This window comes from Humulus lupulus, chromosome 4 (assembly GCF_963169125.1).
Source record: "Humulus lupulus chromosome 4, drHumLupu1.1, whole genome shotgun sequence".
NCBI lineage: Eukaryota > Viridiplantae > Streptophyta > Magnoliopsida > Rosales > Cannabaceae > Humulus > Humulus lupulus.
In genome coordinates this window covers 105696961-105714140 of record NC_084796.1, presented here as the reverse complement: position 1 = coordinate 105714140, position 17180 = coordinate 105696961, and the positions used below count along the sequence as shown (strand labels likewise).

General features: G+C 35.8%; 1 long non-coding RNA gene across 2 annotated transcripts; it reads left to right on the top strand.

The window, feature by feature from the left end:
- Window positions 1-11192: 11192 nt before the first annotated feature.
- LOC133829109 (uncharacterized) lies at window positions 11193-16713 on the top strand. 2 transcript variants are annotated; one of them, XR_009891533.1, is made up of 5 exons: window positions 11193-11366; window positions 11480-11547; window positions 11657-11717; window positions 15777-15839; window positions 16442-16713. It is a non-coding gene; the product is annotated as an uncharacterized LOC133829109 (long non-coding RNA). The 2 variants fall into 2 exon arrangements; XR_009891534.1 differs by lacking the exon at window positions 15777-15839.
- The last annotated feature ends 467 nt before the right edge of the window (window positions 16714-17180 follow it).

Genomic DNA, 17180 nt, shown 5'->3' with positions numbered 1-17180 from the left:
TGAGAACTGGCATTTGGTCAGTTACTTCTATGACGGCCTCATGAGTCGTGAGCGCCAGTTTGTAGAAATTCGATGCAATGGTGAATTCCTTGGAAAATAGCCAGACGATGCTCTTGAATATCTGAAGAAATCGCAAAAAAATCTCACACCAGGACTAGTCCAAGTGCTACTGATAGCAACAACTAACATAAACCATCTGGGATCTATCAACTTCGAGAAGAGGATAGTGTTAAGGCCCAACTCGAAGCTTTGAAAAAGTAGTTTGAGGTCTTAATGACGAAAAGTGGCCAAAAATTGCACGTGATTGCTCAAGCGGAACCACAAGAACCTTGTTTTGTTTGTGGAGGGATGGAGCATTTAGCTAAGGGATGCTTAGCTTTTAATGAAATGAGGGGGGTTTATGAGGAGCAATGCAATGCCTTATGGGTGTATAACAAGCCATTCTCCCATACGTTCAAATCTGGTTGGAGAAACCACCCAAATTTCAGTTGGAGAGATTCCAACCAAGCTCAATCGTCTAGAAAGCAATGGAGAAATGAGCATCAAGCCCAACCACCCAAGGCGTATGCTACGCCTTAATACAACACTCATCCACAAAAGAATCTTCTTGAGAATACCCTTCATGCATTCATAGAGGAACAATCCAAACTAAATCGCCAAATGATGGAAGAAATCAAGGAAATGAAAAGTCAATTTTCAAATCTAACTGGATCCTTGGCTATTTCTGAAAAAGGCAAAATTCCTTCTCAGCATATATTCAATGCACAAGGGCAACATATGGCCAATCCTCCAACTCCAACGATCAAAACGTTAAGGAGGTCAATGCCATCACCACTAGGAGTGGTAAAACTTTAGAAGATCCATCCATTAAGACCACTACTTCAAGCACTCCAAATAATATTTCTGTGAGTCCACCACCCAATGCTTCTGCAAAAGTTCCATTTCCTTAGGCTTTGAAACCTGTTGGGAAAATTCCTGATAACCGAGCTGAAATCCTTGAGCACTTGATACAAGTGAAGATTAATTTTCCTTTATTTCACATCATAAAACAAGTGTCGGCTTATGCCAAAATCATCAAGGATCTATGCACTACAAAAAGGAAGTACCATGTCAAGAAAATTGCTTTCTTGAAAGAGCAAGTGAGTGCGGTGATTGAACAAAAGACACCGTCAAAATACAAAGATCTTGGTTGTCCCACCATTTCTTGCCAAATTGGGACTCATGAAGTCAACCAAGCTTTACTTGATCTTAGCACAAGTGTAAATCACATGCCTTACTCTGTGTACTCGCAACTTGGTCTTGGAGAAATGAAGCCAACATCTGTTGTACTACACCTTGCTGATCACTCCACCAAAAAGCCTAGGGGTATTGTTGAGGATGTTTTAGTTAAAATTGAAAAATTCTATTACCCCGTGGACTTTCTTATTCTTGATACCCAATCTGTGGTAAACATGGAGTCAAAATTCCTAATATCCTTGGAAGACAATTCCCGACTACTGCAAATGCTTTAATCAATTGTCGAAATGGCCTAATGAAGACATCATTTGGAAACATGACGCTTGAAGTCAATATCTTCCACATCGGGAAACAACCCTGAGAAGATGATGAACATTATTAAACATTCATGATTGACACTTAAATCCCAAGGAGGTTCAATTGTGAAGCAACTTCGATAATCTTGATGAACTCCTCTTTTAGTCTGACAATGAAAGTCCTTGCTCTATTGAGTCTACTCTTGCAATATTAGATCACATATACTCACGCAATAGAGGGACTAAGTTTTGGCAACCTCGCTTTGAAGAGCTACCTCGTGAGAGGGCACAACCGAAAACTTCAGCTAAAGAGGTTCCAATTGTTCAATTGACCCAACTATCCAGAGTCTGAAACATGTCTTCTTAGGAGACGAGGAAACCTTTCCTGTTATCATCTCGTCCAACCTTCAAAATTCTCAAGAATTGCAGTTACTCGAGCTACTGCAAATGCATAAATCTGTGATAGGTTGGACGCTTTCTGATATCAAAGGTATTAGCCCTTTAATTTTCTCCCATCAAATCAATCTAGAGGATGAGGTTATCCCTCGAAGAGATCCTCAAAGGAGACTGAACCCCCACAATGAAAGAAGTTGTAAAAAATGAAGTTTTGAAATTGCTAGACACTGGTATTATTTACCCAGTAGCTGATAGCGAATGGGTTAGTCCAACTCAAGTCGTGCCCAAGAAATCTGGTGTCACTGTGGTCCAAAACGAAAAAGGGGTCCTTGTCCCCACAAAAACTGTGAAAAAGGGTGGCGAATGTGCATTGATTATCAAAAATTAAATGTCGCCTGCTGCAAAGATCATTTTCCACTCCCATTCATAGATCAAATCCTTGAACATGTAGCTGGTCATCCATTCTATCGCTTTCTTGATGGCTATTCTGGCTACTATCAAATTGAGATTGTGTTAGAGGATCAGGATAAGACCACTTTCACTTGTCCCTTTTGTACCTTTGCTTTCCAGCGTATGCCATTTGGCTTGTGTAATGCACCAGCTACATTCCAAAGATGCATGATTCTATCGCTTTCTTGATGGCTATTCTGGCTACTATCAAATTGAGATTGTGTTAGAGGATCAGGATAAGACCACTTTCACTTGTCCCTTTTGTACCTTTGCTTTCCAGCATATGTTATTTGGCTTGTGTAATGCACCAGCTACATTCCAAAGATGCATGATGAGCATCTTTAGTGACATGATTGAAAAATCAATGGAAGTATTCATGGATTACCTAACCATTTTTGGAAATTCCTTTGACAATGTTTTCTTCATCTTGACGCTGTTTTAAAACGATGTATTGAGAAAGGACTTATGCTCAAGAATTCCACTTCATGATATCTTCTAGCATAGTCTTAGGCCACATTGTTTCTGAAAGAGGAATTGAGGTTGATCAATCAAAAGTCGACCTTATCCCCAACCTGCCTACTCCAAAGACTGTCAAAGTCGTTAGGTCATTCCTTGGTCATGATGGTTTCTATAGGAGGTTCATACAAAAAATTTCATTGATTGTTCGTTCGCTAAGCAACTTCCTAGCCAAAGATGAACTTTTGAGTGGAAACCTAAGTGTGAGGAATCATTGTGAACGCTTGTAAATTCACTCACTTTTGCTCCCATCATTCAGTCACCAGATTGGAGTCTTCCTTTCAAAATCATGTGTGACACCAGTAACTTTTCTGTGGGAGCTGTGTTAGGACAACGAAGGGAGGGAAAACCCTTTTTTGTCTACTATGCAAGCCGAACTCTCAATAGTGCTCAAATGAACTATTCCACTACTGAAAAAGGGTTGATTGCAGTGGTCTTTGCTTTTCACAAATTCTGAGCTTATCTAATTGGGTCTCCTATTACGATCTTCACAAATCTCTCCGCCCTTATGTATATTTATTGATGCTAAGGTGCGATTAATACAATGGATCCTTCTCGTGCAAGAATTTTATATAATGATCAAAGACAAGAAAGGTGTTGAAAATGTCGTCGCGGACCATTTGTCCCGACTTGAATTCAGCAATCCTGTTGATGGTCCACCTATTCATGATGATTTCCCCGATGAATAATTCCTTTCTGTTACTAAGTTATCGTTGTATGCTCACATTGTGAACTACTTAGTAACAGGTGAACTTCTTTCTGAGTGGAGTTCACAAGATAAACACAAACTTCTGGTCGAGGCTCGCAATTTCTTTTGGGATGATGCCTACCTATTCAAGTATTACCTCGCCCAAATTATGTGAAGGTGCATTCCCAACAATGAGGTGTCTAGTGTGCTTAATTTTTGCCACAATGATGCTTGTGGTGGTCACTTCTCCATGAAGAATACCGCTACAAAAATTTTACAATGAGGTCTTTACTGACCCACATTGTTTAAAGACACCAATGATTTCTGTCGTTCTTGTTAAGGTGCCAAAAGTTCGGTTCCTTGTCCCGGTTGCACATGATGCCCTTGAACCCAATTCTTGTTATCAAAATATTTGATTGTTGGGGGTAGAATTTATGGGACCATTTCCATCTTCTTTTGGCTACCTTTACATTCTTCTCGATGTGGATTATGTTTCAAGATGGGTAGAGGCCGTACCCTGTCGAACCAATGATAATGCTACAATTGTCAAATTCTTGAAAGAAAATGTTATCAAGGATCGGTACTCCTCGCGCTATCATCAGTGATCAAGGCACTCATTTTTGGAACAGATCTTTTGAGGCTCTTATGCGTAAGTACAGTTTACTTCATAAAGTTGCAAACGCCTAACATCCACAGACTAATGGCCAAGCTGAGTTAGCCAATAGGGAGATAAAACACATTCTGGAAAAGATAGTAAATCAAGACCACAAAGAATGGTCTACACGTCTTTTAGACGCTCTTTGGGCATACCACACTTCTTCCAAATCCTCTCTTGCGATGTCTCGCTATGGTTTGTCTTTGGAAAATCATGTCATTTACATGTCGAGCTCGAGCGTAAAGCCTATTGGGCTATCAAAGCCCTCAACTTTGTTCTTAATGTCATAGGTATCAATTGCAGACTCCAATTTTCTGAAATTGAGGAGATGAGAAATGATGCATATGACTATTCCAGTATCTATAAAGCGAAGTTGAAAATTGCTCATGATAAATAGATCCTACAAAAACACTTTGGGTCAAATCAGAAAGTGCATCTGTATGATTCTCGTTTACACTTGCACCCCGGTAAACTGAGAACGCGATGGACTGGTCCATTTGTAGTGAAGCAAGTATTTCCCAACGGTTCTATTGAGGTCGAGGACCCAACCGATGGGAGACTTTTTCGAGTTAGTGGCCAAAGACTGAAGCATTACATAGAGAGTCTGAGTCATGTTGAAGAGGTCCTTCTTAAGGACCTAGTTTATACACTCTGAAATTCTGAATGGTTTTTTTTTTTTGTATGTTTTTTTTTCATTCTTGTATTTTGTTTGTTTTGGGGTATTGTTATTAGACTATTTCAGCTCTCGCCTCATGGACATTATCATCATCCAGGTGTTCTCTTTCCCTATCTTTTTCATTAAATATTCATTTTGACATTAAGGACACTATCTGGTTTTTGGTTGGGGTTGTGAGCATTCATTTGGAGAATCTTATTTTCTTGTTGAATTTTTAAGTCAAATTTTCTCAAAATTATCCGAGCATGAGTACAACTTGTTGGTTTGAATCAGTTTTTACTATGTTTGGCTATTAAGAAGTGATTTCCAAAGTTCTTTTGTGCACTTTCCAAACATGTGGTAAATTGGTTGTTAACACAAATAGTTGAGAAAAATTTTAAGTTTGAAGTTTTTCATTTCTTGGTGAGTTGTGAGAGTTTAGAAAACAACTTTTTGAACTTTTATTGATCATTTGAGTTGGTAAAGTCACATCTTTAGAATTTAAAACATGACATTTACTAGAGGGATGTTTTTCATACAAGAATGAGTCTTTGTAATAAAATTTAAATTTGTGTTCTATTTATTTTATTTTATTTGTAATTTCCTTTTATTTTGGTGTTACCTCTTTTCAAAAAAAAAAAAACATAGTAGAAAAAATGAAAAATGAAAAAAAAAAACAAGAGCAACACTTTCCTTTATTATTTTGTAATTATGTAAAAAAAAAATCTTTCTATTATTATTTTTTTGTTTTGTGTAAGTGTATTCATAAAAATAATAATAAAAAATATATTTTTATTAATAGTTTCCTTTTCTTATTTATCATTTCTAGTTAGCTGTCATTTTATTCTTTGAGTTTTCTCATGTATATCCCAAAGGTTGTTTGTCATTTGAATTCCAATAAGTTCATGTGTCTATCTTGTGATCAGTACTTATTCAAATTGCTTGTCCTAAAAAGTTTATCTTTTCTCATTTGAGTGTAAACTATTACATTTCCAACTCCAAGAGTGTTATCCTCCCCATAAAAATACTTTCAATGCCCGCGAGGAATTTGGAATTGAGACCTTTATACTTTTGAGATTTCTCGATACTATTTGTGTTATGACTTGCGATAAAAAGGAATATGGTTTGGTGCACACACACACAACTCTGGAATTGCAACTAAAGTAGCTTAGATAGTAATTTATGATTTCTTGGTGATATTTTGAAAATGCTTAGATTGTTTTGCTTGATTTGACTTGATTATTCAACTTGATAATCTTCTTTTTCGCTTGACTTGCTAGGGACTAGCAATAAGCTAGTTGGTGGTTGTGATTAGTGCTCAAAAATGTCAATTTATTAGTTTTAAAGTGTAAAAAAAAATTAAGTTTTAATTAATATTTTCATGGATTTATTGTAATATATTTTATAATTGAAAATATTAATTTTAATTTGATTTGTGTTTAATTTTCAGGAATTAATTGCATTTGGGCATTCATAAAAAACAAGAAGGAAAGAATTAGAAATGAAAAATAGTTGAAATTGTGGCATTTTTGAAGAAAATTGGCCCAGAATTCGGCCCAAAGACTCCCAAGCCCGCTAGCATCTCTTGCCTTCTCTCTCTTTCCCCCAGCGCCACTCGGTGTCGTCTACGCGTACAACGTGCTTAGCAAACCCAGCTGCCTAGAGCCCTGCACCCGCCTGCGTGACCCACGCCGACCCACGAGCACCAACTGGCCCAGCTTCGACCTGCCTTAGTTACCCTCTCCTCAGTTGCTGAGCGTCCACGTGGCGTGCTCCCACTAGTTGTGAATTGGTCAAACCCACCACCTTCCACATTGTGTTTCCAGCCCATTTTGTGTGCACTTTGAGCTTTTGACCCTTCCATTTTGAGCTTTAAAGCTCATATTTTGTGTTGATTTAGAAAAATGGGCATGATGACCATCACTAAAATAGCTAAGTTAATATTAATAATAAAATTTGATTTTTCCAAAATATATTTTATTATTAATGTTTCAGATTTATTTTGTAAACCTTATTTGTAGTTTAATTTCTTTTTAGTCATTTTCTTCTTCTATAAATAAGGATTATTCTTTTACATTTGGTATGTAATTTTTTAGAGTAAAGAAACTATAGCAAAATTTGTATTCACTTTCTTCTCATACTTTCTTCTTAGAATTTTGTGAGAATAATGAGCATAATTGTCTAATCTTCCTAGAAAGGTTAGGGATGATTCCATATTCTAATGATGTTATTTTGCAACTTTGATTTACTATGTTCTTAATATAATTCATTGGAGTAGTTTATGTTCTTTCAACCTAATCTTTATTTTGTTGTCTTTATTTACTTGTGCTAATAATATATAGGACTAGTCATGCTCTTTCTATGTGTTTCTAATTAGTAAAAGTAATATTGATACATAATTTCATGTCTAATCTTCTATTGCATTATTGCCCTTGGGTATTTTGTCATTTTTATATTTTTCATAAGATTAATATTGTGCTCCTAAAGTAAAATACTTTATAACTCAAATGGACTTTTGTTAGAAAAGAATATGGACTTTAATGTTAGATTTTCCATGTAAATGTTGGGATGTGAACTATTTATTTGTGTAGTTTTGTAAATCAAGTAACTAAGTATCTAACCAAGCATATGGATGATTCTTGAAACCTTTCTACTTTTCAACTCTTGATTACATCTTATTTTTATTTCACTTGTCTCATTTTATAATTTCATAAAAAAGACAACAAAAAAATCTCACATCTATTTTCATTTCCATTTCTATTTATTTCAAGTTACTAACTTTTTGTTTTATTTTTCTACTAATCTTTTGGTTGTAGGTTACCTCCTTGTGGATCGACCGCCCGAATTTTACTACAACTACCGTTTAGTGGTTGTCATAATTTGGGCATTAAACAAATTTTGGAGTTGTTGCTGGGAAGGTAGTTTTTCAAGATTTTTAGTGAAATTTTTACCAAGATGTTAGTAACTTTATTTGTATTTTTGTTTGTATGAATATTGTGTTAGCATAATGTTCTTCCTATTGTGTGTGATTTATTATTTTTTTTCTTTTTTTTATTTCTATTTGCAAATCTTTGGTTAATTTGAATATTGTTAAAAAAATAAAACAAAAAAATAGTTATATATTTTGTTCTCTCTCGTAAAACAAAAAATATATATTTATTATTATTATTTTTCTTTCTTTTTGGTTACATAAAAAATTTATATAAAAATGTATATATAAAATTATATATTTTTTCTTTTTAGTTAACTCTAATTTCATTTTTTTTAAGTTTAATAAATATTTGTAAAAAAAAATATTTTTCCTTAATTAATATTGTTGAGTAGGTTGTTTCCTCTCTTTACTTTATTTTTATGTTGATATATTGTGATAATTTTGTTGCTTTAGGTTTCTTAGTTTAGACTTTTCTTTCGTTTTGCCTTAGTCTTCCTTAGAATTTAGTTCTTCCTTGAAAAAAAAATTGAGGATTGAGTGACAATTATGGTTGTAAAAATGGATAATTAACAGCATATCTATATTTGTTATAGAGCGTTCTGTGAATTCAATAGTGCAATTCCGAGTCTTTAGTGGAGTCATGAGGAATTAATAAGAGAGTAAATTTATTTGTTAGATTTATGATACTTATTGGAGCTTGATTCCATAGGCCCATGGTCCCCACTGTACCTTGGATAAAATCATCTAGATAGTCTCAATTAATTGATTTAGTTATATTTGTTTAATATAAACTTCTATTAAATCTCGATAATATAGCTAATCATATTTATAGTGACGTAATCACAGTGTAATATAAATATGATTATATGTTCAAAATAAGTTAGTCCTAAGATTAGTCAGTGCATAGGATTTACACCGAATTGCCAATCTACGATATGATCTACTTACACATTGTAGTGTTATGTTCTTTCCAGAAAATTAGCAAAGTAGATAAGATTGGATGTATTTGCTACATCGGACTGGAGCGATATTGACAGTTGATAGGATAAGTAAACATACCGTTGTTATCTATTCTAGTCATATAATATAGTTGACCATAGGTCAATTCAATCTCAATTCTAAGTGGTTAGTATTCTAACTGATTGTATTATTTGAGTTCTTTGATTTGTTCATTACCAGCTTACCCTACGGACTAGCGCATACTTACATCTTGGTAACTCGGTAGTATAATTGAGTTGGAGTGTTAATCATAGATATGAACTCTCCTCAGTTGTTGAGCATCCACGTGGCGTGCTCCCACTGGCTGTGAATTGGTCAAACCCACCGCCTACCACATTGTGTTTCCAACCCATTTTGTGTGCACTTTGAGCCTTTGACCCTTCCATTTTGAGCTTTAAAGCTCATATTTTGTGTTGATTTAGAAAAATAGGCATGATGACCATTCACTAAATAGCTAAGTTAATATTAATAATAAGATTTGATTTTTCCAAATTATATTTTATTATTAATGTTTCAGATTTATTTTGTAAACCCCATTTGTAGTCTAATTTCTTTTAGTCATTTTCTTCATCTATAAATAGGGACTCTTCTTTCACATTTGGTATGTAATTTTTTAGAGTAAAGAAACTATAGAAAAATTTCTACTCACTTTATTCTCATACTTTCTTCTTAGAATTTTGTGAGAATAATGAGCATAATGGCCTAATCTTCCTAGGAAGGTTAGGGATGATTCTATATGCTAGTGGTATTATTTTTCTACTTTGATTTACTATGTTCTTAATATAATGCATTTGAGTTGTTTATGTTCTTTCAACCTCATCTTTATTTACTTGTGCTAATAATATATAGCATTATTCATGCTCTTTCTATGTGTTTCTAATTAGTAAATGTAATATTGATACATAATTTCATGTCAAATCTTCTATTGCATTATTGCCCTTGGGTATTTTGTCATTTTTAGATTTTTCATAAGATTAACATTGTGCTCCTAATGTAAAGAACTTTATAACTCAAATGGATTTTTCTAGAAAAAAAATATGGACTTCAACTGTCTCTTAGTGGTTGTCATAATTTGGGCGTTAAACAGCCGCACCAATGACCACCCTCACCAGCAAAAACATCAAATATGGATGGACTGACAAGTGCGAGAAGAGTTTTCAGGAGCTGAAAATGAGATTGATGACTGCCCCAATGCTGACAATCCCTAATGGCACAGAGGGATAAACTATTTATAGCGACGCCTCAGGCCAAGGGTTGGGATCAGTGCTGATGCAGCACAAAAAGTAATTGCTTGTGCTTCTCGACAGCTAAAGAATTACGAGAAGAACTATCCCACTCATGACTTGGAGCTGGCAGCGGTAGTTTTCACACTAAAAATCTAGAGGCACTACCTATACGGGATACATTGCGACTTCTACACTGATCACAAAAGCTTGAAGTATTTCTTCACTCAGAAGGAATTGAATATGAGACAGCGTCGATGGCTGGAGCTGTTCAACGACTACGACTGGGACATTCTATAGCACCTGGGAAAAGCAAACAAGGTGGCAGATGCATTGAGTCGACAACCAAGGGCTTACATGATGATAGTGAAAGAGATTCTACAACAGTTACGTGCCGACCTTGCTACCTTGGATTTGGAGACAGTAGCTGTAACATCCCATGTTTTGAACACCCGTTAGTAGCTGGTTGGAGCCGGTGAAGAATTATGTGGAATATTATTTTGATAAAGGATATTATATGAATTTGTGATGATTAGTAAATTTTATAGCTGTTGTAATGATCCGGTAAATGATCTAGCTTTATGCAAAGAAAGATTGGTCTCAAACCAAGGAATGAACCCTAATGGAAGAAAAATCTCAAATTAAATAAAATAGGAAATACTATGGCATAAAAATGTTAATTTTTTTTTGGAAATTGGGACTTTATAGTCGAGCCAATAAGTTTAAGAAAAATTGATTGAGGTTTGAATTCCAATCAACCGGGCTTAAGAATGAGAATTTCTTGCTCGGGCCTCTAAGGGAATTTTGGTCAATTTGATAAAATTACCAAAATTATGTGATATGTGACAAATTTCATTTTTTGTCACAAATTAAATTAATTAATTATGCTTGGAGATTTAAAAACTATATGGTAAAAAATTTAGGGAATTTTAGAGAAGCAAAATTCCCAAAGGGCCCTTGGATTCCTTATATGTGAGGTAAAATAAGCAAGTGCATAAAAGTAATTTCTAAGGGAATAGAGAGAGGTGGGCAGCAAGGCTAGGGGTAGACCCTGGGGCTGTCATAAGCTAGGCAACTTACCCCACAAGCTAAATAATGGGAAAAAGCCCCTTACCTTCTTCCACAAGCCAAAACCTAATCATTTCTCTCACAAAAATTTCTTTTCTCTCAATAAACACACTCTCTCTCTAGCTCTCTCTCTCCAAAACCAAAACAGTCTCCCTCTCTACTCTCCATTGCTGCAATTATTTTTCTCCATGAGCTTAGCACACTCATTTCCCCATTGAAGGAGGGAGAAGCTCAAGAGAACACTTGCGTAGAGTAAGTTTCAAAACCTACTTCATATTTTCTCCTATTTTCCTCTTCAACCATAAGGGTTAATTATGTCTACATGTGATCTAATATCCATGAATCGCATTGATCTTGTGTTCTAGGGTTCAAGAGAAGCATGTACGAGTAGGATCTCAAGGATTTAATACTTTGGTATTTAAGTGAAAGCAAGGTAAGATATCTTGGTAGTTTGCATGTTTTCTCCCTCATCTAAGTCTTTCTACCCTAACTCTCTCCTAAAATCTGCATGTGGTACTTTGGGGCTCGGTTTGAGAGTGTAGAGCACAAGGGGGAGTTTGAGGAAACTAAGAAAAACACATCTCCAAGCTATAACTATCAAAGGTAGAAATTTATGGTTGTTCTTGAGTTTTGTGATTTATGTTGGTAGATCTGGTTGCATAGGTTATTTTAATGGTTTGAAGAGTTTATTTTATGCTTAAGGTTGATATTGTGTGATTTGACGATTTGCATGCATGCATGTGGCTAGGGTTATGCTAGGAATGCTTATTGTTGTTGGGTTGTGTAAAAATGCATGCTGCCAAAGCTTCGTGGTCTGGCTTCCAACGGGTCAGATTGCACTCTACTACCTCTTTTTATGAAAAATATTTATGTAGTTGCATATTTATTTGTGAGTACTTGATTATAGGCTTTGGAAAATTGTAAAAAGATATTTTTAAACCCAAGTTATGCACACTTTGACATTTTTATGTAAATCTGGAAAATTTCTGGGCAGCATGCACTGCCAGATTGTTTTGACTTTTGAACGGGTTTTCCAAATATAAAAGCTATGAAATTTGAAAGGATGTTAGTTTAAACATTTTTAAGGGTCACTGTAAAATTTTAGAGGAAAATTTGTTAAGGTATAAGAGATATTATTTTTAAAAGTTTTCCCTAAAATCTGGGAACAAAACTTCTGGGCAGCAAGCACTGCCCAGATTTCTTTAAATATTTTGATGGGTAATATTTCTCCAAAAATTATGAAATTTTTAAGCAAGATAACATATACATTTATAAATATCTTTGTAAAATTTTAGAAAGAACTGGGCTACGGTGTAAGAGAAATAAATTTCCAAAATACCTTAAAATCTGGGAAAAAAAACTTCTGGGCAGCAAACACTGACCAGATTGCTTTAAATATTTTAATGGGTTTTCCCATCCCAAAAATTATGAATTTTTTAGAGGAATTTTTAAGATTTGTATTAGGACCTCTATAAAATTTTATGGAAAAATGTGTCACGGTTTAAGAGAAATGATTTTTCTAAGTTTGCCCTAAAATCTGAAAGGAAGTAATTGCGAATCTTAACGAAAAGTAATTTTTGGGAGGTTAGTTCTCTTAACCTAAAACAATTTTTGACGAGAGGCTTTCGTCTAGTTCCCGTCCTTATGACATAGAATACGTGAACGATAGTTTAAGGATTTTAGTTAAAAAAACTCAATTGAGGGCAAAAGCTTAAAAACGGGACTTTATTACTTTAAAACACATAATGACATTAAAGTTTTTGAAATGAGAAGAAATAATCATTTGTAAATATAACTAAGGAATTGGAGATTTAACCAATCCCAAATCAGCTTGAGTTAATTTAAAATTTGATTTTTACCATTTTATAAGTTAAGGGTCCAATTGCCTTCTTTTAAAAAAAAAACTTAAAAAGAGATCCTAGGTTATGGATAAAAATGGTAAAAATGGGAGTTTGGGTTTTGTAGAACCTTTAAAAGAACGGGATAACATTTTCAGATATTATTTGTAAGGGTCAAAAAGCAGTATTTTGGTAAATGATAGAAAACGGTAAACTTTCGTAAGAGGACGACAAGTTGGTATTTTTCTAAAGATATGAGTTGAGTAAAACTCCTTTTCCTAAAAAAAAAATACAAGTTATTTAATAAGAGAGTTCTTTAGTTAAAGAATATTAATATGCACAATACGGAGAGCATGTTGCGGTGAGGCTTTCATGATACCGTAAAGACTAAAACGAAATCAGGCCTTATACACTGTAAGGTGTATAAGAGGCTATTATAATGCCCTCGATAACGAAGATCATTACACAATGTATTTTAAAATAGTGCAAGACTTGCTAATCAAGTCATTTGAACAATAATGTGATTGTAAGGTCAATTATCAGGTTAGGGTTAAAAGATTTTGATCATAAACAGTTAATTTTCATTAGAACAGATGTTTGATACATGGGATCCCAAAAAACAGGGTATAAGTAGTAAATACATCTCCCAAAAATTGTTATAAGAAAAGCCAGTCTAATGGAAAAATACAATTTAGAAATCTATTCCTGTAACTTTCCCTCGGCTGTGGCAGTCGAGCAGCTGACTATGTACACTCCGCCCCCAGAGCTTTATTCATGGTTGGTTTAGTTTCCCTTTGCCTTTACCTGCACCACGTAGCACCCGTGAGCCAAGGCCCAGCAAGAAAACCATAAAGCATCAAAGACATATACAGTAGTAACATCCAATCAATCTTAATACAAATCGTTCAATAATTCAACAGAATATAAGCATCAAGCTAATAATGGTAAACGTGTATTTTCAAGCATATATTTTCATCAGTAATACAAATGCTCAGGGTTGGCGCCCTTAGGTCGAGCCCTCTATTTATTAAGCTGACCCCGAATCGCTTAGGTCGAGTCCTCTGTTTATTTAGCTGACCCCGACTCACATTGGTCGAGCCGCGTCCAATGCGCTAATCATCAGCCCCGACTCCCTTAGGTCATACATTCCCATTTCATATAACAAAAATATAGTTACACAACACATATATCCACATACAGGGAACCTTAGTCCCAAACACAACCACATGGGTGCATTTTTCTTACCTCGAATCTCTAGTGGAGAATTAAGAGCGGTCCCGAGCATGATCCTCAGTCCTGAGCCTTGGAGATAAACCTAGTCACAGTGAAAATGGGCAACTATCAATTCCTAATCCGAATAAATGCTTAGGAAACAAATATTAGCCTCCGGAGCCTCGGATCCTACTAAACCGGGTAGTAGAATTCGTCCCAAACGCCTAGGTTTGAATTACCGAGCCTCCCCAAGCCTAAAAGCTAACTTAGGGGCCCGCCTCAAGTCAAAGGCACGGTCTCATGCATCTAGGGGAGGCGGGCCGCAACTTGACCCCTAGGGTCGCGGCGCGCCCTCAAGTCAGCAGCCCTCCTGGGGCATTCTGGGCACGCAGGTCGCAGCACGCCCCCGCTAACCCAAAATTTTCTGGGTTTTCTCAGCATTCTTCCTAAACAAAACCTCAAAATTCAACCTTAACAAGCACCCTAACCAAAACCAGGCTCAACTACGTGTCTAGGACTCTTAATCACATATCTTAAACATAAAACATCAAGAATCTTACTGAAGCTACCATCCCAATTCAGCAATAACTCATCACCCAAAATTCAGTCCAATTCCAACCTAATAATCTAAATTTCTAGCAAAACAGAGACAAGACCTTTACCTCAATTGTTGCTTGACTCCTCAAAAACTTTCTGCCCTCTACCATCTTCAATTCCTGACTTCTTAAGCTTCAATTCCAGACTTTCCCTAGCTTAACCCAAGCCTTTCTCCTTCAATTTCCTTTCAGCTTCAAAGTATAGGAGAAAGAGAGAGAGATTTCGTATAAGAGGAAAGAGAGAGAGAGAGAGAGAGAGAGAGAGAGAGAGAGAGAGAGAGTTGAGGACATTCTAATGATTCTAGTGAGTTCTAATCAATCCTAGAGCCTCAGCTGAATCCAACCTTTGTCTAACAAAGACTAAAATACCCTTAGTTATACAGCCCTTCCTATTGCTTCTAAGGGCATAATGGTAATTTATCGCAATTCCCCACTAATTCCTCAAATGTTCCTACCATTTACCAATTAATCATGTCACGTTCAACTAATTACCAAATACGTATTCATTACTCAATAAATCCCAAAATATTCTCTAAATTCCCAAAATACCCATAGGCTTCCCCCCGAGCTAGGTATTTTTCCCCGCTGTGACTATTTCGCTAATTCGCTCACTGAGACCATCTCGAGCCATATACTGAAAATATATCCACATAATAATGTGGTCTCAACCATTTATCACATATAATCACATTTATGCCCTCAACGGGCCAAAATTACAGATATGCCCTTATGAACGGTAAAGGCCCACATGCTCTCATAAACATGCATATGATATATTCACATAATCATATTAGTCATGCATGCCACATAATCACACATTTAACCAATTAAACACACATATATATCCAATTATGCCCTCCCGAAAAGCTAATCAAGGCACTAAACCCTATTATCAATTTTGGGTCGTTACAGCTATAATATAGTCTCTAAGAGAACTTTATTGCATTTAGCTATCATAGAATATTATCTATAAGAGTATGCCATAGTTTAATCTGAGTACACTGCATTAATTACAGTAACCGCGAAAAACGAAAACGAATAACGGTGGTAAAGATCCAGTTGGGAACTAAGGACTCCAAGTAAGTTAGCCTTTCTCTTTCTTAGCTACAACATGAATATACCAGTGTGTGCTTGCAGTAGTAGATTACACTAGTTTTTTTTGGGTTGTTAAGACCAGGGTATGCTTAATGCCTACCTTTACAAATGCAGTATGCGGCTTAATGGTAAGTGAGTTCGGGTTGGAGCCAGAACCTTATTGTAATATTGTCTGGGTTGGAGCCAGGACATGGTAAATATAGTTCAGGTTGGAGCCAGGAAATGGTGAAATTATAGTCCAGGTTGGAGCCAGGACATGGTAAAATTATAGTCCGGGTTGGAGCCATGATCCTTTATGTTTGTTGAGTTGAATAAATTATGTAATTATATATATCTCGAATGTTCTGGGATTTTCTGGGTGCAGGTTATCATGTTATGTGTAACGTTGGTTGTTAGGTACAAACAAAGTATTTGATTCTGATTTGGCTATTGTTTGAGAATTTTATGATAGGTTTGGAACTTATCCAATACCCTAATGACCGGTAGCGATAATACCTTAGGTCAACCCATTGCTGGTTTTAGTATACTTGTGTGTAAGGCTATTCTTACTAAGCGTTTTCGCTTACCTAGTTGTTTCATGTTGTAGGTAAGTGCAAAATCAAACTGGAGTAGTGAACGTCGACGTCTGCTTGTGGATATGTACATGTGGCCTAACCTACGGAGGTTTTTGATTGATCACCATTTTGAAAAGAAAAATCTGGAAGTTTGTTATTTCTTTTGGGATAATTGTTTTGTTATAACTCTATGGAATAATAGTTGTATTTTTGTTTGCTAAACTAAAAGTGTGCGCACACGATCTTTTTAAAAGTTTCTTTATATGGATTTTTGGTACAATGAGTTAAAAGTAAAAAAGTTTAAATTTCCTCACAATTTTGGTCTTGTATGTTTTGAGGGTCATTACAGTAGTCAGTCAATTCACAAACCTCTCTATCGAGCCTATCATTATGGAAGCTATAAAAGGGGGCAGTTAGTCAATCCTTGGGTACAAAGACTAATGTACGAAGTGAGGAAGGAGGTGCAACCAGGATTCCATATCTCTAACAATGGAGTACTGGGGTTCAAGGGTAGAATATGTGTTCCAAACGATGACGAAATCAAGAAGCAAATCTTTTTTGAGGGACATAATGCTCCTTATGCCATGCATCTGGGCACCACGAAAATGTACCAAGACTTGAAGAAGTACTTTTGGTGGCCTGGGATGAAAAAGGAGACAGCAGAATATGTGGCACACTGCTTGACTTGTCAACAAACAAAGGTCGAGCTTCAACGGCCAGCCGGATTGTTGCAGCCCCTAGAAATTCCAGAATGGAAGTGGGAGATGGTCA